The sequence below is a fragment of the Solenopsis invicta genome, chromosome 16 (genome assembly GCF_016802725.1).
Source record: "Solenopsis invicta isolate M01_SB chromosome 16, UNIL_Sinv_3.0, whole genome shotgun sequence".
Lineage (NCBI taxonomy): Eukaryota > Metazoa > Arthropoda > Insecta > Hymenoptera > Formicidae > Solenopsis > Solenopsis invicta.
In genome coordinates this window covers 3363513-3388199 of record NC_052679.1, presented here as the reverse complement: position 1 = coordinate 3388199, position 24687 = coordinate 3363513, and the positions used below count along the sequence as shown (strand labels likewise).

At 41.7% G+C, this 24687-nt stretch overlaps 1 protein-coding gene across 2 annotated transcripts in view; it reads right to left on the bottom strand.

Annotated features, from left to right (window-relative positions):
• Positions 1 to 24687, bottom strand: part of LOC105202789 (3-phosphoinositide-dependent protein kinase 1) — a 353542-nt gene that overhangs the window by 111712 nt on the left and 217143 nt on the right. Inside the window, exon 3 of one of the 2 annotated variants that reach the window (XM_039458957.1) lies at positions 10859 to 11013. The gene's annotated coding sequence lies outside the window, so the exon portion shown is untranslated. Of the gene's footprint in view, positions 1 to 10858; positions 11032 to 24687 lie in introns of those variants that run through there. The other variant, XM_011171470.3, reaches the window with a different exon arrangement.

Here is a 24687-nt window from a genome sequence, read left to right as displayed (position 1 = left end):
GGAATGTGCCGCGAATAGCTCCGATATCTCAAAAGATAAGGACGATTGAATAGTCGGTCTGACGTTATATACAGGATGGCGAAATGCAAACACCTAGAAAATGCGTTACTTTTTTTTATAATAATAATAATAATAATAATAATAATAATAATAAGAGATTAATCTACCGTTTGTTTTTTAATTCAGATTTTATCCTTATTTGGAATTTATATAATGTTTATACTTTGCACTTATATGTTGCACTATTCTTTCAACAGAATATTTTTCAATTACGGAAATGATGTTGAAGGAAAAAATTTGTTTCTCACACTACTTTTCAAAATTACCATTAGTTCTTCAAAGGTTTCAAGATTTTTATTAATGTGACTACTTGTTTTAATATCGTCGCATCATCATGAGTAGTTTTGAAGAGTAGAATGAAAAACAGATTTGCTTCTCCATTATTTCTATTCTATTAGAATAATATAACAATGTACTGAGGACTATTTAAACATTGTACGTTTTATTCCAAACGAAGATTAAATTTGTATTAAAGACAAATGGTCGACTAATCTCTTAATTAAAAAAAAGTGTATTCTCAGGTGTTGACATTATTTTATTTATCCCCTGTAATTACTATTGGTATCGTGATAGCAGCGTGAACAATACTGCGAGGAGTCGCACTCGACGCTTCGTCGACTGTCCGCGGCCGCATTCACGTCCTTTCATAAAATCGAATCGCTGGAGAAGAAGAGATACACGTGCGGTGCACGCGAACAAAGAGGCCGTCGTCGTCGTCGCTTAATCGCGTAAGACGGCGCAAAAGACAAGAGACAAAGAGTAGAAGCAGAATTCAATTCATGACGAACGCCGGCGCGCATTATTGTTGCAGCGTTGTGCAAATGTCACCGCTACGTTGTTGCCACGTTACGCATTGTCGAAACAATCTTCGGAATGTTGGCTTCTCAATATCGATATTTGTGACATCCCCCCCTCTCTCTCTCTCTCTCTCTCTCTCTCTCTCTAAGGGCCGGTTGTTATTCCACCTTCGAATAAATTATGTGGCAAATCTAAAGAATAAAAATGTCTACGTCTATACACAGACATATAATAAATGTGTAGATATTTATCTATTAAATAATTTAGCACGTAACTTATCCAGGGATGCAACAACTGGCGCTAAATCGGAGTCAATGTATTTTTCGTTGAAAAACAGTAAATAGTCTGTTTTCAGAGCTATATTTATAATCACATCAATCAGTAATATGTACACTGTCTTTCAGTACGTTGATCAATACGTTGATTTCGATCTCAGTGAGAGTACTTCGTTTTTAATCAGAATCACTGAAAGACTATGAATAGTCGCTGGTGATTACAGTTATAAGTATAGTACTGCAAACCATCAAGATATTACTGATTCAAATATAGAAAATATTTAGGAGGAAATAGAAAACGCAGGCGCGAAATTTCTCGCCTAAGGGAGTCCGGAAGATGAGCGATGCTTACGCAATATTGTGCAACGTTCGTCAGTGATTGACGCAACTACGCAACGACGGAGCCGCGTAGTCGAATCAATAGTCGCACATAAACAACTGACGCTCCGATGAAAAATGCGAAGTCACTTCGCGCGGACCTTGTACACACTCGTGCGAAACCTCATTTTCTAGACTAATACAAAGATATACGATTTCTTTCCGTTTGAATTATTTATACCGCGGTATTTCCAATAATCTGAGCGCGAGTATTGTCACAAGATCACCGCTCTCTCACCTAGCGATGTTGCGTAACACATCCGCCGGTATCGTATAAACCGTGAGCCGTTATTGACATAAAATCGTAGTAGACACAAGAGAACCATATGGATTTTCTATCTACGTGATTCTTGCCGTTTACGATCTCGTGCAATGCTATCCGGTGAACGGGAGCATCCTCGCTGAAGTTTCATTCAACGGGATTCGTGGCGATTACGCAATATCGTGTAACTCGGCCACACGACTAGTGTATGGCGGTATGTAAACGCCGCCGTTACAGCTGGCACAATTATCGCCTGCTATCGATTCTCAATATTGGCAATCGCCGCAATCGACGGCCGTTGATTGTGCTTCAACCGCTGTCGTCGTTATCGAGACGTGTTCGAGAACATATCTTCTCTGTTGCCCAGAACGGCAGAATTACGTAATTTTATGCATCACCATACGTAGATCTGGGTTGCACAAGGTTGCGTAATCCTCTCCATGAGAGGGAGAGGGAGAGAGAGAGAGAGAGAGAGAGAGAGAGAAAGAGAGAGAGAGAGAAGACCGGCGAGCTCGTATATGTAAACGCCGTAATTATACGAGCGTACTTATCTGTCGATATCAATCGTCATATTCAAAGACCTGTGTATTATAACGCAGGCTGTTCCACTAAACAGTACTTTCAAATATTTCTGTTGGGGCTTCTGAAGAAAACGTCTTAGATTTAAATCAAAATACGAGTGACATAAAAATCTACGAATAAAATGTAAATCAAAATTGGAGAATCTAAAGTTTGGAAGAATAATTTTGACGTAGTCTTTTTTTACATAATACTAATTCTGTCCTGACATACTTTTATTCTTTTCAAAGCGTCGAGACGCATATTTAGAAGCTCTATTTTTAGCAGAGCGTTTCTATTTTGAAGAATATATTACGTCTTTTTTCAAAATAATGAAAAAAAATTTCCAATTGTCCTATATCGCATTTGAAAATAAGAAAAGTTTAGCTGCTATTTTCTGCCTGAATCAAACATTATTTTAATAAGTAGAAATGTGCTGTAATGGAAATGTAATTAAAAAATAATGATAAAAATCTGAATTTCTTCGTGTAGATACTTTAAGTATTCAAGACGATTTGTGTAAAGTTTCATTGCGATGCAGAGATTAATTGTTCTGCAAATAAACAAAATTTATTTATTTACTAAGCTACTAAGGAACAATTAAACTCAGAATCGCAATAAAACTTTATATAAATCATCTTTAATACTTGAAGTATTTATATAAAAAAGTTCATATTTCTTCATTTTTTGTAAGTTTAATATTTAATAACAAATTAAAAAAATATAAAAATGTGTTATTAAATAAAATTATAATATTTATATGTATAATTATGAAATAGTTTAATTGTGCAACGCATATGTTATATTTAAATAAAAAAAATATATTTTTATTAAAGTCAGAACAACTAAATTATTTCTGATATTTCTATCAGTACTCTCTTTAAATTAAGTAATTATTTATTTAAATTAAATCAAACAAATAATTCATTTACCTTTAAAAAGGTTAATAATGTAATTTCTTTTTCAAAATTAAATAAATTTTTATTGTTCGCAAAGGTAATTTGACTTCAATTTAAAAAAATAAAAAAATAAAAAAAAACGAGTTAAAGAAACGATTTCAATAATTGCATCAATTTAAATGTAATTTTTCTTTGAGTGAGGGATTGAAATACATTCTTAAAGTGATTGTACCGCAACGAGCGAAATATTAGTCGTGAGACGTTACAGACGCGATTCCTTACCAAACCCACGTCTCTAATACACATTGTTTAATACGATTACGCGACGTATATTTTTTACGCGGCGCGGAAGAAGAAAGAGGAGGAGGAGAAATACACCCGCACTTATACCGGGCCGTTCGTAATGTTTCACGGCCGTGCGTAGCGGCGCAGTATTAAGGATTAACGTGTGAGTTACGCGCGCCGAGTCGCCGCTACTCTCGAGAAAAAAACACGTGTTTAACACAGTTATTTCGCGCGTACTTAGCCGTATGTTTGTATTACGTTTTCATTATGGTCCGCGCAAGAGACGTAATTCGTACGCGCGCGCGCGCGCGCGCCGACTGTTGTTCTCGCGAGTTCGCGCGGGCGAGGAGAAAAAGAGAAAAAAAAGAAGAAGAAAAGTCCCCGTCTCCGCGCGCGAAGCATAAATTATCCCGGAAGTGATTATCGCGTTGCGCGACGCCGATTACGCGGATGCGCGATAATAGAGCGAACGTGTTGCATTTCGGATAATAATAGTGCGCCGTCCTCCTATCTCCCGCTTCCCCACCCTCTCTTTTCACTCCTACGCGCCATCCCCGATCGGCGCCGATGCATCGCGATGCATCTCGCGCGCCGCCGTTCTCGGAAGAAAGCCGCTCTCGCATCTCATTACCGACGCCGTTGTAAATAACGGCGATGACGCGCAGGAAATTCCGCGGAGTCCGACTATTTATAGACGCCGCGATATCGCACGCATTGCGGATGCGGACGATCGTTAGATATCCGCCGGGGAATTACCCGCGCGCAGCACGGAGGGAATTACCTTTCCCTGAAACGTTCCATCCGTACAAAAATGTTTCCCTTATCTGCGCGCTCGGAGATGCTCAGAGGTGTTTTCATCAGATGTTTTCAAATTAATGCATACCATTTGACTTTATCTACGGTTAATTATCTTTTAATGAAGATACGGCAACTTTAATTGATGGTTAATGGAGATAAAGCGAGAGATATGTCTGCCGCATGTACGTACTAACACCAAGTGTGATTTAATAGAGCGCCTACAATATTAAATTCACGCTTTGTGTACGCCGCGTTTCGTGCGTCTCGATACGTGCAACACTGACGCGACGCGCATTTGCCCGCGAAGTCTTTCTTCGTCTTTCCGACGCGCGATGGAATATTATTTCGCCTCCTCACGGACATCGAGGCGAGGACGCGAGCCTCGTACGCCGTACATCATTCACGGCGTAATAACAATAGCGATATAACCGGCTAATCGTAATTACATAAGTGTGTCACGTAACAGTTTCAGCATGCGGCCTACCACTTTCCGCGAGGCACGTCAATGGCTTTCTTTTTACGCCGCGTGTTTACTTGCGCGAGGTAAACACGCGTGACGCCACCGCCGCCGCCGCCGCCGCCGCCGCACCGCGCCGCGCCGCGCCGCGCCGCGCCGCGCGGTTTCACCACGTACAAGAAACTTTTTCCATTCGGTGCACAATAGCTGCAATCTGCAGAAGAGGTTCTTGGACGCGATTTATTCTCCCGCCGACATTTTACAATCGTTTAGACAATTGCTCCGCCATCAAGAGGATTCAAAGTTATTTGCATTGTGATTTCTAGCAGGCTGCGACGCACACGTGTTTATTTACCTTTTCGGGAGAAAGTGTTCGACCGAACACCAAGCATCAAATATATTAGAAAAGAGAGAAGACGTACATCCTATTGTGTTTGCGATGCTCTTTCGAGCGAACCGCGGTCACGATTTCTCGATTTTCACCGACGCATCTGCGGCACGCATTTAGCGCCGCATTTAGCGCGCTCCCGCGACTTCGAGGTCTCGCTGGATTTGCGGCGGACCTCCGTAATCTCCGCGTGTTATGTCCGCGCGTATCGAAATAATCCGCATTCTCGAGTGCACGTAACTTCGTTGCTCAACCGAAATGAAAGAGGGATACGGGAAAGAGAAAAGATGGATCGCGAGCGTCATTCAGAACGCGATATACACGTTCACTCGTATTTATAGCGGTGAATGAAAAGCCGGATGGAAGCACGCACGGGTCGCTTTTACCATTGCACACACGTCGCGTGCATCTTGTCCCCGTTCGCGCTCGTCTCCGCGGACTCCGTCACGTCGCATCGCGGTGCGCATCCTTGCGCGTTTTGGGAAAATGTATCCGAGCTCCCTGACGCCGACCTCGGTGCTGACGCTTCGACTCGGCGGACCGCAACACGTGCACGGAACATCGAAACGAGAAAATGATTTCGTCATATGGCGCACCGCCGTGTTCCAATGGCCTACGGCCACGTGGCGGTACACGGGTCCGCAAACGATCTGTATTCCATTTTTTGTTTTCCATTGCGATTCGGACTCTCGACGGTCCGTTCGATTGACGTTTTCATTGCGCTTTTGCTGCGCATCGTGAGATCTATGCGTATGCGCGCGCGAGATGGAGAGAAATATCGCTAAACTTTTTCGCGAAGCCTCGAAGATGCGACAATATATTTAAAATCGTTCAAGTTAATTTACAAAAAAAGAAGACAGTGCATTAAAATGTTGAGAATTGCAATTAAACGGCAGTGACTTGTTTGCAGTCGTTACGTTATTGTAATTAATTATTAGATTTTCAACATAACATTTATTTCGATAAAAAGAGACATTGCTAAACAGTTTATGGAGCGTTGAAATGGCAATATATTTACATTCGTTTAGATTAAATCGCAAAAAGAGAAAATCTATTATAAGACAGTATTGAGAATCGTGATAAGGTAACTTATGCACTGAAAAAATCTGCTAATAATTAATAAATATATTTAGGTGCAATATTATATATATATATATAATCAAATAATGTTAGCATAGTATAATAACACACACAGCATGGTACAGTCATACTGTAATAATAATAATCAACTGTTTGGTAACTAATTACTAGTTTCGATTACATTATCCCAACATTTAAAATAATACTAGTAACTATCATCTAGGCTTCATTATTATTATTATCATATATATTTTGGGTCAAGTCATTATTATTGTTAGTACTATAACGAAAATAATTCGTTCCCCAGGTTACATTTATTTCGGGTCCGGTGAAATAATTGTCGAACGTCGCATCGCGCACGCATATGATGAAATTCCATTACATTTTGCTTCGAGTGCACTTTTAATCGCACAATGGAAAATAGTTCGCTTATGATGCCCATATGTCAGGCATTGGCGTATAGTTTACTTCCTGAAGATAATGCACGCACAGCAGGCAAAATAAGGTCAACTATCTGCGCAACAGCTCTCTCAATGGAAACGAGTACGTGGCCGCTGTCTGAATGACACGCATCGCGTGTCAAGGCTTTTTTTTTTTTTAACTCGACAAGTTGCGCTAGCCAGTTCTTCCTGAAATAGCGACGAATTCGTTCTAACGTAAAGTAGCTTGTACGAAACTTCTCCGAGCGATTTGCGCAACTCCGTCGCAATTCCCACATGATCTTTCCCTTTTCTTTTTTTTTCTTATTAAAGCATGGAGGAGCGCAAAAATCGTGACGCGATTTTTGCTCTCGATTACATCTGTGCATTTAATCATTGCAATTTAGCTTTAAAAAAAAATGATTAAAAGGGTGAGCCTCGGCTATTCGTTAGTAAAACACACTTGGTGTCACGCCCAGCCTTCCGCGCGGATAAACGTGTAAATTAGCAACCTGTTACGTGATGCACGTAAACGAGACGTAATGCGTATCCGTCGCCGCGTCTGCCGGCTTTCAATCAAGAAAATCTTCCGTATAAAGTATTTTCCAGACTGTTACATGCCGCTCGTCTATTACAAGCACTCTCGATGACTAGGAAAATTCTCGCGGACGGAGAAACTGCGCGCGAGGGGAGGAGATTTATGCTCCCCGGTCGCGCGCGGCAGGCGCGATGCAATAGCGTCTCGAATAAAACACGATCATTACCGCGCCGATGTAATCCGCCCAGCGTTTACGACGAAATAAACATTGCCCGCTGCAGACGGCGGCGCCGTGGTAATCTTGATGATCGACGTCTCTCCTTGCCGAGAGAGTCTTCTCGGGTTGCGGCATTTGCGCCTCTATTTTTCTCGCGGCGTTAATGCAACGTGTAAAGCCGAGCGGATAAAGATTTTTTCGCAAACTGAAATGATACACGTCTCATCATCCTTCCATCTATTCTCTTTTCAATCTGTTCGATCTATTCTTTTTTTTTACGCGTCTATCTTGTCTGTGGAATTATTCAATGTCGAACCTTGAGTGTAAAAATAGATAGGTGTGACAATAAAAATAAAAATAGACAAAATAATTTAATATGTAAGAATTATATACCGAGAGAATATAAAAGCGAATTAAAATAGATAAAAATATCTTTTCCGTAATTAAAATAAATTAAGGCTCTCAAGACGCAATCAAATCTCGAAGAATTGTTACTAATTAATAAATAATTGTATTGTTACACACTAAGAACTTGTGTCGGCTCTTACCGGAATTTTTTATCTCACTGTCTCCTTCATAATTCATCCAATTCTTTTTTTTTTCGTACAAAGTACGAGATTTAAACGCGACTCGTGCGTTTATTGACAAATTGTCAGTTTCGTCACGCGCTAACGACTAACTCGGAAATCGTTGTCGCGGACGGAAGAAAAACAAAGGGGTTATAAGATCATCCCTTACAGATGAGGTTTCTTCGCGAGCGGCATGACCCAAGGGACGGACTCCGAGGACTGGTCCTGGTCCCGGTAATTACACGGGGTTGCCCTTACCTCCTTTTTGAAGTTGGCACGTCCGTAGAATAAGTTTACCGGGCTCAAATGTCAGCGCAGCTTTCTTGGTCTTTCTCGCTGATTAAGCCCCCCGAGATTAATTCCCTGATGGAGGTGGAATTATTTCATCTCGAGTTAGTAGCCCGGCGCGAAGCCATTCCCATTATCTCTAGCGCCAAGTGTGTCCGGGGTTAATATCGAGAATGGACTCCTCATCGTCTATTAACCGTGACGAAACCGGACGTTTTTAAGATATCGAATAAAGTACGTTATGAAATTCTAAGAATCTCGTAAACTCGACCGATATTATACGCAGCATTTAATGCGTATCTACATAGTTTGAGTCTTACTGGTAACGGAAACATCTTCAAAAAATATATCAATGTAATTATAAACAACTTACAGAATCATATTTACGACGTTGTACACGGTTTGTTTATTATTGGACGGCGACGACACTAGGGCAAATTTATGTGCTTTTTCTTTATCGATACGATTGCGATACTCTGGCTATTTTACGCGTGTTCGATAAGAAGCGATGTTTTGGTACTAATCGAAGACCAGATAAGACTGGAGATGTAGCGCGCGCGTGGTAACGTTATCGCGCGCCCGATAATATTACTACAATAATACGCGAGGAGGGGCCGATAATATTAATGGAAATAAATTACTTGGAATGTGGAACAATCCGTGCTTCTCATATTTTCGTTATCTTTTTTTTTGTGGGAGCGATGTTGTCCCAGTAATTCTTCCACGTTCTCTATTTCATTTCTCGTTTCCGTAAGAATTATGAGTTTTTCGTCTCTCCGGAATCTATCGGCGAGAACCAATATTGCAGCACCGAGTGATTTTAATTTTACACTTAGGGGAATCGACGTTATCGGGTTTGCTCAAGAGGTACAGGATTTGAGGATTGCCCTCATCCCCGCGTCTCGCGTTTTCGTGCGCACTTCCCTCTTCCAATCTTTCTTCGTACAAGAGAGAAATGTATCTAATAATAATAAAAAAAATTCTACAAGTTATTTTACGTTTTTCCTTTTCTTCTTCCTGATCTTGTCTCTCTCAGAATCGTTGATTCTGAACTTACACAATAATTTTATGTAATAATATAGCATGCGATAGGAGAGTTATATATGAATTATTGCCCATTCTTTATTGCCCCAGACTCTAACATTCAATCTTGTCGTTTTGGGCAAGAAAGTAAAAATATTCAACACGAAAAGTAGGATAATCTGATTACCGTATATAGTTTTATTCGCAAATTAGAATTTCAAATGTCCCAAGAATAAAAGTTCCGTGATCGATATCCACGAACCCTGCGAATTTGATTAAGCCAGAATCGTGTGCTTGGGGGCGTTATTGTTTAGAATTTTGCCCGCGCTAATAAATTACTAAATAATACGAGTATGTTAATGAGACGAAATAAATGTTTGCGAAGAAAGCGGCCCGGCTGCGGAATTCCATTATTTGATATCGATAACGCGTAAAACAGCAAATCGATGTGGTACGACAAATATTGGTCTGTTTGCATAATTTAATCGTCGTCATAAAATTTCGCCGCGGACATCCTCGCTATTTCCTCCACGAGGAAATACCCGTCACTTTTCGTCGATAGAACATATAGTTCCGGACCGGATATATGCAACCAATAACGTTCAGCGTAAACAAGGTGGATATATAGCAAAATTATGTGCCGCGATTTCATCGTATTCCGTTTTGCGCATTAAATGCGCGCCGATCGTCGCGCAATTAAAACGTTAATCACAACTAAACGGGATTGCATTATACGTTAGTAGAGCGAACGTAACAGAAGAGACCGCACTTGTCCAGTGCAATTAATTATTTTACCTTGATTTTTATCTTCGCGTTTATTCCCGGGAAAAATATTTACAAGATCAAACGAAAGGGATTGAATTATCGTTATTACGCGTTATTTTTTCGTTTCATCATTCATTCGTACGGCACATTTCAAACGCGGATGGGCAAAATATTTTCGAGATAAATCACAACGAGAATAATGAATAAATTACGAAGTATAAATAATCGTTGATTAAATCACGTTCTCTTTAGGGAGTGGTCTTTCACAGTTGGATTTTTATGCAGACACGTTTATTTCTAAAAAAAAAAAAAAAATTGCACTATTTCCGGCTGAAACGTTTTAAAATATTGAGCTTTTAAATAATCTTTGTTTTTTTTTTAATTTCCCTAGAAAAAGTAATGATCTCGGAGTGACATTCTTTCTGCAAAACTGATCCAATTGTGAAAGAAAACCGAGGGGGAGAGGGGGATTGTCTTTACCGTCTCCACCACAATTTCGTGCACGCTGCGCTCGTGTCACGTAACACTGTTTACGCGTCCCCTTTCCGTTGGGTATTAGTCACAGGGAGAAAGAAGACAGAGCGCGACCGAGGAAAAGGTAAACTAGACGATTTACACGAGTAAACGCACGCGTGCCGCCTGCATGTCGCAGATAAGTTACACTCGCCGAGTCCGTTACTCTCTCGCGCGCGGCTTTCTCTCTTATTCTTCTACACGCCCGCCCTATCGCACCTCTTTTCGCCCCTGCACCCACGTGCCCCCCAATGCACGCAGTGTTGCTCAACCTGGATGTACACGTACCGACAAGACGACGAATTCTCAGAAATAGCTCGGTGAACGGAATTTGCCTCCTGTGTTTACCACGCTCTTCGGTCTGTGTGTGATTAAAAGTCGGCCTCTCTTAACTTCCGAACTTGCCAACGTACTCTACAAGACAGATCTCTGCCTTTCGTCGCCTGGAACAACAATTTATGATTTAAAATTTAGATGTGTGTTATACAAGTTGCGGTTACGTGCCTCTTTCAAATGTTTCTTAATGACAGTTGTAGTCAACTTTAGAAATACTTAATATGATGGAGAGCAGATTAAAAAAAAAAAAAAAAAATTACAGACGAGTCATGATATAATTATATGATAAGTTTCCTTAGTCGCATTCATTTTATTAAACTTAAAGTCGCGGCAGTATAAACATTTCGCGTAAAATGAACCACGGTGTAATAAATCTTGCGCAAAATCGCATCGCCCACCTACAATTGCCGCGACAGTTTATCAGATTAACGTCAGTAGAACAGTCCCGCGGCTTTATTGGACGGTTCAATAATCTCACAGGAGATTCCAGAAAATGGCTTTCTACGTACACACAATGCGTTCGGAAATTGAAAAGATTCGCCACATGTCGCTAAGCTGGAGAAGCAGCTATTACGTCGCCCCATTCGAATCCTATTTTCTAGTAACTGGTTTTCCGTGGGTCGCAGCGTCGTACACGGGCGGAAGGTACGAGCGGAGGCGAGCGAGCGTCGCCGGGGGGAGGGGGGTTGAAATATGAGAGACCTATCGCGCTCCTGCACCCCACATGGATATCACTGCGCGAATTCTAATTTCTAGCTTTCTGCACTCCGCCGTCCCGAGGGGAATTTTCAGTGACACCCGTGTGCGCGGGGTCTTCGTCCGTGACATATGCGTTTAAAACGCGAAAGTGGACGTATTCCCTCGACACACATACGCGCGCGTGTGCGTGCGTGAGAGAGTCGCGTCGAGAGTGGTATCAATATGTCGAACAAAAAAAATAGAAAGAAAGGCTAAAGGTATTCGTGACGAGTTATCGCCGGTGTTAAGTTCGGTGCCCCGGCGAACACGAGCGAAAGCTTAATGCATGTGAAACGCTTTGTGCACTTCCGCGTGCACTCCTACGCGGTGGCGATAAAAGGTCCGCAAATGGCCCCGACTGAATGCGAAACGGTCAAGCTAAATCTTAATTCTCAACTTCCGCCAGCGTGAACGGACGCATTAAAATATTTAGAACGATACTTATAGTCGACTCGTAGGTTCATGAATAATCAAAGTCTCGAAGGTGCGAAAGTGGGGCACATTGGCACTCACCAATTTACAATCAGTGAGAGAAATACCGGCCATTGTCGGTGTAATTTATAGACGCTGCGTATATATTTCAACTGCGTTAAATCTTTCGACGGAATAATAGCTTAAGAAGAAATGAGATCTTCCCTTTCGGATTATTACGAATTCGGCGAACGTTCCGCGGCGCCTCGCGGATTAAACCCATTCAAACCGTAACTGGGCGAGTCGTGTCTCTCTCTCTCTCTCTCTCTCGCTCTTTCTGTCTCTCTTTCCCTGCTCTCGCCGTGACGAAACCTCATACAACCTAATTCAGAACTATCCTCGCGCGAGAAACTCTCAGAGAGGTTGCTCTTCCGTTGCGTGAAATCCTATTTTCTAGTTTTCTGCGACGGACTATTTCAGGCGCGAGTGCCTCTCGCGGGCCGTCGACGAACGGAAGACGGCTTGAAATATGAGAAACGTATCGCGTCCCCATATTCCGCGCACTTTCACGCTGAACGAACTGCGACGGAGCCGCGTCGTAACCGCGTCGCCGCGAGCGAAGAGCCTGCAGCAGCAGCAGCAGCAGCAGCAGCGGCAGAAACGCCTGGTGCAACAAGTAACATAATTCAAGGAAAGTTGCGCCGCGTCGATAAGGCAATTATTCGGGCCGCAGCGCGCTTCGACGGAACAATGGCTTTTGTTGGATACGGCGAGAGAGGAGGGCTTACGGTGGTCTGGAAGATAAACGTCTTAGGACTAACGCGAGACACGTGTAAAACTTGGATGTGCTCGCGAATGCAGTCGGTGCCGCCGGGGGCCCTTCCTTCCAAGTTTCGCGAGCTGAGTTGATCTCGGAAATCGGGCGCCGCGACGCGTAAAGTAGGACTCGCCTCGTGATACAGAGAGATGGGGAAGTGTCATTGTGAAATTGACGTTTAAATCCCATGTGTGTGAGTTTACGCTATACATTAGTTATAGGCGTTTATTGGAGCGTCAGTCAGTATTGTCTTCTAAACGAAATAAATCCATTTATGTAAGATATATTTCTAATAATGATATTATAAAGTAATTTTGTTCCAATACATTCCCGAACAATGAAACATAGCCAAGTGTCCTTCTTTCGATTTTAATAAGTTTTGGATATGTTAAAGACAAAATATAGTCAAAAATAAGAGACCAATTTTTTAATACGCTGTCATACGTTTATTTTTTTTTTAAACAAATATCGTCAAAATTATAAAAAACAGAAACAAATTTTTAATAAAAATTGAATGCTTTTAGGAGCACTATATAATAACAATAATTTTTTTTCAAATAAAAAAAAATTTATCATTATTATAAAGTACTTTAGAAAAATTATTCAATTTTTATTTAACAAGCTTTCTTTATCTTTTCGATGTTTGCTTCGAAAGAAAATAACCAATTTTTTCAAGAGGTATTTTATCCTTTCAACATGTGAGAACGCATTAATAAAAAATACGTCTATTATATCTTTATTTTTATACTTTAATATTAAGAGCTAATTAAAATCGAAAGAACGACACACTTGGTTGTGCTTCATTATAAGTACAATTGCACGAGTCAAACTTGTAAAATTAGTTCACAATTAAATGGAAGAATTTTTTCTATGCCACGTTTTTCTCTACGTTTTTCTATCCCATGCCTTCCTCAACTCATAGCTTTCTACGTTCCTCGGATCTGTCGGTCCAACCGGTCCGAAACTGTCCGTGACCTCGTTGCAAGGTGCGAGAGCAATGCATAAGTCCGCGGATGAGAGATGCAGGACCGAGAGATGTATTTCGGTGTGCGGCGCAACGCGACGCCGCGCCGCGCCGCGCGGATAATAAGGCGCAGCGGCGCGCAATAAACGGCTTTACGGCGGTTCGTGGAAGATGAGGATTTTATCTCGGCGCCGGCGGCTGCGACGGCGCACCGGAATTGATTCGGCCGCTTCATATTCGTGAACGAAATTTCGCGGAGCGCCGAGAGCTCGCGGTCGGATGTTTATTAGCCGCGAGGATGCGCGAGGATACGCTGTAGAAAGAGAGAGAGAGAGAGAGAGAGAGAGAGAGAGAGAGAGAGAGCTAAATCGCGTCTGGGCGCAATATAATCTCGAAATGAAATCCGTCGCTTATTACGCTAGGTACTCTCTCTTTCTCTCTCTCTCTCGTTCCGTGCGCGAAAATTTGGCAACAAACTTTCGTCGTCGATACGCGAAGAATGACGACGTACAAATACGAGAGAGGTGATTCGCCACTCAAATTTCTTGCCGTGTCTGGAGAAATTCCGGTGATCTTTAAGAGACGCGCGTCACTCGAGGGTAGAAAGTTCTTACATGAAAACCATTTCCTAGGAGAGCGCTCGTCGGAGATTTGTTTTTGTCGGATTAATATTCACGCTCGCGCAGGATTAATAGCGCCGCGCGATACGCGTGCAAGGAGCGATAAATTACCGGGTACTTAGCCGCTTGCCCGAGCGAGGAGGATTCCTCTCCGCGGACTTCTTTAATCTCCTCCTCGCCTCCTCGCTCTTTCGGACTTCATTCCTAAGTAATTGTTACGACGGAAATGAGAGAAGCGCCGCCGTTCGCAAAACGAGCGCAAGTGGGAAGAGGGAGAGCGTCGAACACCTCGACACTTGGTGCCGACAAACGGATCCGCGCGATGATACCCGAGATAATCGCGGAGGTTCGTCAACGAACGCGGCGTGATGTTAATAACGATGATTATGACGAAATTACCGACTCGGGGGCCGTAGATCGCGGCGCGCGGTGATGGCAGTTTTGAACCGGATGAAGTCGTTCGGGAGCTCCGGCAGCGGGTCGCGCCAGCGAACGCGTGATGGATGAAAGGTGTTCCAGTTATGTGGATTTCGCCGTGAAGGGGATGATGAATGAATCGTGGCGCGGAGGCGTCCGAGTTTCAACGTTGCACTCGCAAAGACAGAGAGCGAGAGGGATAGAGCGAGCGAGCGAGCGAACGAACGAACGAACGAACGAGCGAGCGAGCGAGCAAACGAACGAACGAACGAGCGAGCGAAGCCCCGTACGCGAGGAGATAAAACAAAGTCGTTCGTATACCGGAGGTTAATTGGACGACGAACCGAATCCGCATGACGGATGACTGTCGCCCGTTAACGAAACCGCACGATTTCGAAGCCGGATGAGAGTACGCGGAGAATACACAGAGACGTCGGCTTCTTAGCGCCATTAAAGTCTCTCGCGCAGTTTCGTCGACGTGACGGCTGTGTTCTTGCGTTGCGATATTTCGAAGGCTGACTGATGTTACATTTACCGGAGAAACCGCAGCTGCTTTGTAGCGCGTCTCAGGTTTTTGTTTTCACGACAATCGTTTGGGCAATGTTGAAATCGTTTAGAGATTTTGGAAAGAAAGAGCTACACTCGCTCATCATAAATCTTCGATAGAAAAATTAAACAAAAGCAACTATTGATATATAAATAATTAAATACATGTATACATTATGTATATATTGCTAAATATATGATTGTTTGGTTAATGATCGTAAACAAATGTGTAATTATTTACATGGCTAATAATAAACTAGCGATAAGGCAACAATAGCCATATCGGTCAGCTTTGGATCAATGGCACATCGTTGAATCTCTTTAATTCCAAGCGCTCCACTGATCCAGGCGATTCCGGCATTTTAAGCGGAAAACTTTAGCGCGGCGACATTAACGCGTCGAGATGTATACATATACCGGAAATTGGGAATCGTCTGGGTGAATGCGGCGCATCAAATAGGATTTGTTGACACACTTGACTTGTTCCACAATGCGTAAGACCGGCCGCTAAGGTTTCGCTATTATTGGCTGACCGATAGGTTACCATGTCAATCTGTCTAGACGCTGGCACGTGTCGCGTGATCGATAACTGACCGCTATACGTCCATCTTTTTGATTACTCGCCTTACCCAAACACAACGGAAAGTAGACTAGTTATGAAAGATAATGCCGATGGAATTTACAATGAACAATTCTACGTCGTTAGACTGCTGCGTCACTGAATAGACAATCTGATCTAGTAAGATAATATTATGATACTCGAGAGCATAATAGTTGATAAATCGTCTGTTTGACGACGATAGCACACATACACACACACACGTACACAATCCACAAGATTAAATATTGTACCAAAACATAATTCCAAAAATGAATCATTTGTTTCAATAATTTCTAAATTATTATTGGAACAAAAATGAATTATTTCGATATACGTTATTCATAATGCTAACAAGATAAAATGTAATAATCAACGAAAAATATCTATAAACCTTAATAAGCGAAGAAATAAAAGGACAGAAATGAAATTCGTGATAAACGTTGATATGTAAAGTCGAAAATCGACGATATGAGTGAATATACAACTGATGTATGTAAATATACAAGATATACGTGAAGATATCATTGCCGAAGAAAGAAAATAATCCAATAATGTGTCATGCTACATCGCATTACGCCATTAATAAATAACCCTGGTATCTCAAGCAAAAAAGGAGAAGGAATTCTTTGAAAGTCGCCGCGGTAGAGCATTAATGGGCAAACTGAATTTAAATTTAGCGGTACTGCGAATATTTAAATATCCGATTAAGATCGGTGGAGATATATCGACAGACGCGGTGGCGACCACCAAGAGAGATGCGAAGGTCTCTCTTTCTCTCTCTCTCTCTCTCTCTCATCCGTTCTTCAAATCTTTCTATATTTAAACGGGCATGGAAAGTGACCGGTATAGACGCCGAAAAGGATTTCGACGATCGGTCCCGCGACCGAGTGTTCCCTTCAGAAAACGCAATATTAATGGGACATCGTGATTCGTGTTTTCCGAATTCCACGAAAGGCCAAGCGAACCGTAAACTCCCCATGGTGTTGAAACCACGAATCGGTATCCGGATAAGTGCCCGAGCACATTGTCGGAGCCGAGGTAATTCATAAATATTCTTCAGGATAGTGACGAGGGAAGGGGGGAGAGCAGGGAAGGGAACGAGAGCAAGGGAAACGACGAGCGAGGACCACGGATTCCTTTCCTTCTTCCTCTCGCGCGAGCGGCGCGGCGCGGCGCGGCGGTCTGGGAAGCGCTTAAGAGATTAAACCGGACGGTTCAAAGTTCTTGTCTCCCGTGTAAACACCTTAATGGACCGTAGGAGCGGCTGCACCTGTTGCTCGCGCGCTAAGACCGAAAAATATTTTCGAGATTCCAACAGCCCGGCGACAGGAATCCGCCGTTTCGTACTTTGGATACTGACGGAGGGCTATTCTTTAAGGAGCCTCTCGCATCCTTGTGCGACCGCGAATCGACGTGAGCCACGAAACAGTCGGATGGAATGTATTAATTAAAATCAGTCAGCTTCTCAAAATCATCCAAATCTTCGAAAATAAACAAAAAGTATACGCATGACGCGATGATATTTAAATGTCGTCCTGAAAATAGACAAAAGTAATACATTTTCCTATGCTAAAAACGGTATAAATCGTTATTACTGCCTGGATAATTTCAATTCTTGGAAAATTTCTAGTTACACATTGTTAAACACTAATAACATCGAAATTTACATCAACGAACGTGGAATCTTCCGTAAATGTGCATTGCGTGATTCACTAATTGCCGAGATATCTCGTAGGATCAAGTGCAAACTTCTTCTTTTCATGCTCGATTAACGAGGAGCGGAATTAAACATGATTGAGAACACATTCGACATTGCTTTCCAGACCGCGGAGGCCAATGAGCGCGAGCAGCGCCGGCGAGGTCGTCGTATCACGATTACGGCCCTGCAGCTCGTAACTTCCACGTGATAATTGCGTTGTTGTCGCCGAAAGATGTCTTGTCAGCGTCAACAAGGTGAACGAGGTGACGGATCTAACAATCGTTTTGAAACCGTGAATCATCGTCAGGCAACTGGAACCGGTTCCAGTCGGATGATGACGGCAATTCGTCGCTCCTGATTGCTGAATTTCGCGCTGCCCTGACGTCGCGCGCGAACATCTACCGTGTGTGTGCAAATGCAGAGGCAGGCGCCGGTTTTCTGCAACTTGGCTGGGAATGCGTCGCGCGTAAAAACGTCGCCGTTGTTGTTTACGGACCGCCGCCCGGCGGGACTCGACGCTAATCTCATAGAGTTTTACAAGCTCGTCATATCACGTGAACGATAACCAACCTTCTGGTGTGTGGGCATGTGATAACGTCTACGCAACAAAATGGTTGATACGACAATAGCGTACATGCGCTATATCTTGGAAACTTTGTATCGCCGATAATCGCGCCGACGCTGATACGTCATCGAATGATCTGACGTGTCGACGTTAGAAATTCTCCGAGTCGCGATACGAAGCCACGCGAAGATCAACAACTTGCTTTCGACGAAACTCGTTGATCTTTGAATTTATAACTCATCTGATCGTGAGTTGAGAGATCAAGTGTTACGATATCGTGTTTATATACCTACTATTTATATTGCATTGTGACTCAGCGTAAAATCATTATTCCAAGTAAATATAATAGACGTTTAATTTATTAAAATTTTTTCTGTTAGCAATGGATTGAGAATACGCGTGGCGAAATTATACTGAACTTCTGTATACGTGAAATTGTGTAATCAAAGTATCCATATAATATTTATACATCGTGCCTCATAAAAAGTTTATTTTTTTTTTATTTTGCTTATGTTCTAAGCAAAATTCAAGAAGGGTTAATAAATATTAGTCAAGAAGCTCTTCAGGGTTAAAAGCTAAGCGGGCTATAGGCAGTTGACTCCGTTCTCGTCGCCGCTCGTGCTCTTCTTTCTCTCTTTCTTTACCGTTAGAACGACGACGACAAGCTATTTCAGGATCAAGTTCACGACTCATTGGTATACAAACGATCTACTCAAACAACGGCACAACGGAAGTTCTCGGTTGCGCGACCAGTTCCGCGAATATTCCAGTATCCTCGAGACTCACGCGATTCTCTCTCTCTTTCTCTCTCATTGTCTCTCCATCGCGTCGGGATTTCAGCGCGTTGTCCGTTTTCCTCTCGTTTCTTTTTTTCTCGCCCTTTTTTTGCGGTTTCGCAATTACCACCGAGGCCACTCGAAGCGTCAATTGCGCTAGAAAGTAAATTAGTTTCGCGATTATTTGACTACGTAGGTGGCCGCTCTCTCAGGCGAGACGATGGACATCAGTCGAGCAAAAGAAAAGCGTGAAAAAAGCGTACGTTAACAGACTTTAAACATTGCTTCTTTCTAAACGTAAACCGTTGCCGGAAGTTAGCTTTCGGGACTGCCAATTCTGTCTCCGGGGAGAGGACGGACCTCCAGCCAAGGAAAATACATAATTTGATCGTCAAGAGGTTTCATAAGAGATAACAAAAGTGATGAGCGAGATATAATAACGAAGACGACAGCAATTTATAAACTCCGTAGGTTTGTTAGCACTTCATATTAATTCGAAATGTTTTGCTATATTATTCACTATATTGTCAATAATAATATCAAGATATACGTAGATAAATCTGATATAGAATACCTTTAATCATTAGCATTAATAAATCATAATATTGAATGTTCTACCATTTATCGGCGGAATAATTACGATTGACATTTAATTAGCAAAAATGAAATACTAACTGAATAAAATATTACTAAATGGAATATTACTTGAACTTTCAATATATATTCGTGTCACTTTTTTTATGTATTCGTATGTAAAGATAACTACTAATAAATAATATTTTCTTGAGCCAATAAATATATTTGAACCTCAGGTACCGTTACCATTTGCAGTTCTCTCAAAGTTCGTATGATAAGCACGGCTAATTTTTTTTTCTTTTTTTCGAGACACTTGCTCGGGCATTTACGTTGTTAATAAAGTAAACGCGCTTGCGGTGAAAACCGGTTCGCATGACTAGGCAGGAAAGAGAGCTAATTAAGTTCGCGGGCATACGCGCGTGTAGATAACCAGGCATCGCTAAATTTTGGGAAACGTCGAGCTTTATCGTCGGCGACAGGAAGTCAATATTTTGATAGATACTCGCACGCGCTGACGCGATCGATCGCTGATCACGTCAGTCTTAAGTATCTGCGACACGTCAGATTCTCATAACTTAGAATTTCCAATGAATTTATTTCTGTGCATTAATGTTTTTTATTTATGACTGTAAGAGATAAGATAAACATAAAGTAACAAGTAGAGATGTATTGATTTAATCAAGATTTTAAGGAATTTTAAGGACACAATCTTTTAGATAGTATAAAATAAACACATTCCACAATAAACTCGAGCTGTGAAAATTACGATGAAATCTGTGACAAGCCATCTATATGTGTACGATAATCATACGTTTATTATTGTAAAGGACAATTTTTTTATTTCAAGTAGCTGTGCTTCTTTTAGATTTATTTATTTTTCAAAATTCAATTTTGTCCTTTGTTTTAACAATATCACGCGGAATTCTTTTCTAATTAGCGTTCCAATGTTTAATGTACTAATGAGTAAATTTTTTACAAAAACAAAACTGACAAATTAAGTTGCATATAATTTGTTTTGTCTTTTGTCAATTATATTTAATTTTTCAAGTAAAATTATTCAGATTAGATCAGTTTTCATGTTTTATTATTTCGATTTTGGATTTAAATCAAGGATGTGTTGCACCACGGTTTCAAACTATTAGAAAACTGTACAGTGTCTGGTTTAGTCACTCTGGGGAAGAAAATTTCGTAAAATGCGTAGGCTCCTGACAGTCACAAAAACTAATTTGGAAACATGTAAGAACACAGACCCAAAGCTCTAAATTTTCAGGGGTTTGTCCTCTGTTTCCTCTGAGAAAATATGATCACCTTATACGGTATAATGCAAACGGCAACGCAAAAGGAAACAGAAACGCGAGCTTATTGCGCGCGGAAGCGTTCGCGCGACTATTAAGGAAACGCACTGAATTCCTGCGTATCGTATTTCCACCGACTTTCAATACCACACACCGCGCGACTTGCGAGAGATAGAATGAATTTAAGCGCTCCTCGCGGCATCCTCGTCGTCGTCATCGTCTATTATGAGATAATCTAGTCGACCGGTGGTCGACGGTGCCATGTAATTCTGGCTCAAAATGCCATGAAAAATGAGCTGGAAAAATTGACAGGAAAATTGTGCAAGCCCGCAATTATGTAAATACACGAACGGCGGGATACCCCACGTAGCGTTACCCTCTCGCTTCCTCTTTACGTGCTTGTTGCGCGCCTACTCGCGACATAACGTGGTCGTGCATCGTTCTCTCGCGCGCGCGGGAATATGCACGCCCACGGAGTACAACGGAGAGACACGCCGTGTGGCGTAAAACCAACAACCGCGCTAATCCGTAGACCGTAGAAGGCTGAAAGACTATTGCGAGGCAATAAGGCCGGTTATGAGTACGTGGGTACATACATACGGTCGCGGTGTGGGCGCATACTACGCTCGCGCTCGCAAGGACGTTCTTAACTATTGCGGTTTCCTCGACACGGGCGCGCGCACGCCGCGCCGCCCGTACATATACGTCCATGTCCTACTGTCGCGTCTCACGTTAACTCCTTCGCTCCTCTTTCACCGGAAAATCGAAGTCGCTCTACGATCCTCTGCGAGCATTTTCTTTTTTCGTTTTTTGTCTTCGTCTCATTTTTATTTTACCTTATAACGCGATGAATATCAAGTTGAATTCTAATCGAACAATTTTGGAGCTAACGACAAACTTCAATTTTTATATAAATTTCAAGGAATCCCTTTAATGAAAAATAGAGATTATACTAAAATGTTATAAATTTAGTGTGATATTAATTATAGAAATGCACGAGAGCCTGACGCATCGCAAACCATGGTTTTCCTTGTATATTAATTCGCGAGAGACTCGACGCTATTTCCTCCCTCTCGGCGCGTCATGGGAAGCCGTCTGTAAACAGACGAACGACGATAACGATAAGCCGAATATCGGGGTCTCCGAATTTGGCAGCATCGACGACATCCGGCTTCGTCCGGACTAAACGCGCACGAAACGCGATCCGGATCTACCGCCAGAATCCGATTGTATTTACATACAATTGGTGTTATCCGACCGGAGTGCACGGCTAATTTGCATGGTACTGTCATCATCAGCCCGTAACACGAGGATGGGTCACTTCTTACGTCAGGGAAAGATGCATCGGCACTTAATCAGCTCGCTGGTCCAGACACGAGGTCTGTTGGGCTGTCTAACTGTTCGTAAGAAGCTTTATTAGATGTGACGTTCAAGGAAACTTAACTGCCTCATTTTCAATACGCTTCAATATGCATAAACGTCCATTCGCGATAAATCAATATAAACAACTGCAAATAGTTCTCAATAGTTGCGACTAACAATGTATATTTTTCCTTCTCTATATGCATTGGAAGAAATTTGTATTATATCGACAATCATTGTTTCATATGTATAAGTAAGAGTATAAAAAATCTCGAGAGAAATTTTGTAAAGAAAAAAATCTTTTCATGTAAGCAAGTTATGTCTGTTCAAGATTATCAAATTCTTTCAAGAAGATTTTATATATCTTTATTTATATACGCTGAGAAAAAAATTGTCAATTTGATTGAATTTTTCAACTCGATTAAATTCTTTTAGTTCAAGTACTTAGATATTTGATTGAAATACATAAAATACTTAAAATTTAATTTAAGTATTTATATATTTAACTTAAATACATAAATCAATGTACGGGGCAATAATTGTTGATTTGATACTAACTTTTTCTGTGTAGAAAAAGAAGATAATTTTAGAATATAATTTAACAAAGAAATATTAAATAAAGAGTAGAATGAAAATATACAAATATAAGCTTAGCATGTTAGCTCTATCCAATAAGATTAAATGCGATCACAATTACTTAAAGATGACCCTTACTCGGTCCCAACTAGATCTTAACTTATATTTCTCGTGTAATTATATATATATATATATATATATATATATTTTTTTTTTTCAAGTTCAACAAACTGCGAAACAAATAAATTTTTTGGTTTTGAAACACAAGAAATATCAACAAAATCTCAAGATCTTCAATTAGTTGTGCTTTCACGTATCGGTCAATGTTCTTCTATTATTGTTAAATACGATCGATAAAAATTTTTCACATGAAAAATAATTAGCGGGGATTTTCCAGGGACAAAATCATGCATTAGACTCAGCCAATCTTATCCAAGATCTATCATCTATCTGAACATTGATAGCCATTCGCGTTATGTACTTTTGCACGTAGCCAATATATAAATAAACTCGTATTACTGCACCATCGATAGCAGATCGAGTAAGCCACTCCTTTTGAGTATATACCTGAAAATAATCATGTTCCTCGAACGCTATTTGCAACGTGATACAGGCATGGAACACAAATATTTCTACAGAACGCTATCGCGCTATTCACGTTATTCGTGATTTGTGCGCAAAAATTTTCTTACGATCGGTTAGCTCGCGAAGAAACTCCTTCAAGGATCACCGACCTACTTCTCTCAGGATCTCACAGGCCGTCGGAATCCGCGATCCGGCACACGACCTTTGCGAAAGAAACCGCCCGCGCAGAGAAAGAAATCGGAATTCTTCGTGGGAAAATACGATCGGTAGAACGCTATCGGGTAATCGCTGCAAAAACTCTGGCAACAATCTAGCGAATTTACTGGCGCCTCTCGATGTTCTACCGAATACGCGGCAGTTAACACTTAAACGATTGCACCGTGAGCACATCGAGCGGTTAACCTTTTCGCTGTCACATACATTTGTCAATGTTGCATTATATCGTCGGATAGAAAATTGCTTTTCCGTTGCGGCTTCGTTTCCTAACAGCCCGTGCATTCCATCTTACTGCCTCTCTGATACAAAAAAAGAATGACTAATTATATAATCGTGTTGATGCAATCTCGGCGCACACGTAATCGGGCGCCAGAAATATATAAAAAATAACACAGATATAATTTTTCTTAATTGGTATGCATTATCGCGAAAACGATAAGTGAATACGAGTACAAGTGGCGTATATACATTACGTCACGGTGCGCGATTGCATTTCTTTTTTCGGCGCGGCCACTCGAGGGCTAAACATCGATAACGATCGAAAGCTTTGCTTTCTCCGAAAGCAGACGCAAACACTCGTTGGATTCCTAATTGCCAAGATAATAGCGCCCGCGGGGCAAGAGAAACTAACGGCGCGAAAAATATTATTGCACCGATAGCGGTTTCCCTCGATCTGGCATCAGTAACGCGCGCGTTTTCTAAAGAAATACCGCAAAGCTGTGTACCGTGGCGCGCGCATGATTCATTGAATGAGAGTTTCGTAAAGTATATGCAGCACTGCTAAAAGCGAGTCCTTGAACGTTCGCGGAGCCGCGAGGAATGCGCGCGCGATCGGCCAACAAAACTTTTGCCGGTAGTTCCGTTAGGCCGCGTTTTGCGCAAACAACAACCAACAGAGCTCCTTTTACATGCACACACGTGTATATAGACATCCTGCAAAGGTCGACTGTCAGGATCAAGCCGAAGCGAGGTCCTGGAAGCGGAGTAACGGTAAACGCTTTCGTTCCCCCCCTGGCA